Source organism: Micromesistius poutassou, assembly GCF_964030765.1.
Source record: "Micromesistius poutassou genome assembly, chromosome: 11".
NCBI lineage: Eukaryota > Metazoa > Chordata > Actinopteri > Gadiformes > Gadidae > Micromesistius > Micromesistius poutassou.
The window spans coordinates 1,697,012-1,699,511 of record NC_140281.1 but is presented as its reverse complement, the minus strand read 5'-3'; positions in this window follow the sequence as shown (position 1 = coordinate 1,699,511).

The following is a 2,500-nucleotide window of genomic DNA, read 5'->3' as shown; positions in this document are numbered from 1 at the left end:
ATGCCGTATGAATGGGCTTATTGCAAATGCCTGAATTAAAACACTTTGATAGCGATCTCTCCCAACCAACCCCCTCTCTCTGGCTCGGCCATTAAAGATTGAGAGGCAGCCTCTCTCTCTCTCTCTCGCTCTCTCTCGCTCTCTCTCGCTCTCTCTGATATGTTCTTCTGAAAGCTTCATAGTCTTGACCCTTTAAAAAACACATCCTGAGAATTAGGGGCTATATAATAACTACGTAGTTGTATGATATATATATGTAGACTAACCTATTAACTATTCTCCCAGCCACCTAAAGTATCAGTTTTGTGGGAATAATTTAGAAAAGTACTTTATTATAGTAGTAAGCTGCCAAATGCACTTGTTGTTCATCACTACATTCACATGGACTGGGCTGTGTATTCTATGTATTCCTTTTAATTAAAAATATTTTTTTCATTTTTCCAGGCTTCATGTTGAAATTCTCTGGGGAAAAGGGGTTTATTTATGACACCCCAAGAACATAAAAAAAAAGCAATTTGTACTGCTATTCTCAGTTCACATTTATGTTATATATTATATGCAAAACAAATGTAAGGCATAATGTAGGCCTCTGGAGACATGATATTCATGTTTGCATTTCGCAGACTTCAGAACTTCAGTCTGGCCTTGAGAACTTAAATCTGGCCCTTGAGAACTTCAGTCTGGCCTTGAGAACTTAAATCTGGCCCTTGAGAACTTTCGTTCGTTCTGGCCTTGAAATCTTTTGTCTGGCCTCGCCGGGTAGCAATTGATTTCCTAATATGGCCTCTGCCTTACGTTGTTCAAAAACTCCAGCCAATCAGAGTCAACGAGTCCAGCTGGAAGTAAAGCAAAAACATCTTCTAATCAGAGAGAAGCCTTCTGTGCAGATTTCTGTTCATCTTTGAATATTGCCATTCAGTCTATTTCGGATAAAAACTTATCTTCCTTGGGCACTGAAGGTCCTATCTTACCTCCCCCACGCTCTGATTGGTCCTATAATACCTCCGCCAAGCTCTGATTGGTCCTATCATACCTCCCCTGAGGGCTGATTGGTCCTATCATACCTCCCCCGAGAGCTGATTGGTCCTATCATACCTCCCCCGAGAGCTGATTGGTCCTATCATACCTCCCCCGAGAGCTGATTGGTCCTATCATACCTCCCCGAGAGCTGAGTGGTCCATGCGTCTTTCAACTGAGTGAAAGCTGTGAGGCAAACAGAATCTCAACTCTCTGGTGGTCTCCTGAAGCTATAGCGTTAAGGGGGACTTCTAGACCTAAAGGTAACGGTGAAAACAGATCATCCAAACCATTCAACGTCGCCATCAGGAAGTTCCTGTAAGCCAAGTCAATTCCCTTCAGATTTGGCTTGATTTAAATGCACACTTGATTTAAATGCTGACACATTTAGCTTCAAGGTGTCTCACCCTGCTCGGCAGCAGTAGAGATGATTTAGTGATTTAGTGAGTTATCCCAATGAAGCCACCAGCTGGGCCCCTCCCCCTCGGGATTGGTTTGGGGGTGGGGGGAGGGGAGGTCTTGAAGGACAGGGAAGGAGAGGGGGAGAGTGGAGAAGAGGAATTACAGTGATTTATATGAGGCCTCCTAGTGAGTCCACAGCCAGGCAACCTCCCTCCCTCCCTCTCTCTCTGTCTCCCTCCCTCCCTCGCCCCCTCGCCGGTCCCCTTCTCAACACACACACACACACACACACGCATGTACGCACACATTCCTCCACTGTGTCTTCTGTGTGTGTGTGTGTCTCTCTCTCTCTCTCTCTCTCTCTCTCTCTCTCTCTCTCTCTCTCTCGCTCTCTCGCTCTCTCGCTCTCTCTCTCTCTCTCTCTCCCTTAGACCTCTTGACTTTGGCGTATGCACACTGCAGAGTGCACCAGATGACTGGGATGATATGACTATGCGACAGGGGTTTAAAGGGAAGGTGTGAGCGTCTCTAGCGTGACATCCACAGCCTGCGGAGGTGTGAGGATGAATACACGCCATTAAGCGTCGACCTATGACTTGTCAAATCAAGAATGCGTGAAGGGATACGTGGAGGTTAACTATTTCTTGTGAAAACCTAACCGCAAGGAAGGACTAAAGACTTAAATATGCACAATATAAATAGATGACAGAAATATGAATGACCTTTATAAATTTGCAAAGGTTACTTTTTTGAAGTGTTCTTTGATCTTATTGCACGCGGTTCATTCTACCGTGCAACCATCTCTATTGGATTCATTGGGTGACATCGTCACTATCAACTGGCCATTCCAGTTAATTCTGTAGCAGGGTTGCACCGCTATCCTCCAATCTGCCTGGCCTGTCCAATCTCTTTCCATACACATGTAACAACCGTCTTGGAGAAAGTCTCTCCTCTTGGGACAAGACCTTTACTTTGTAGTGTGCATTGCTGTGGCCTCAGGGCTGGGCTCAAACAGCATCCCATACCTGGGACCAGCATCTGATAACCTCTCCTTAGCCAGAACGGATGGCCCGAGCAAACC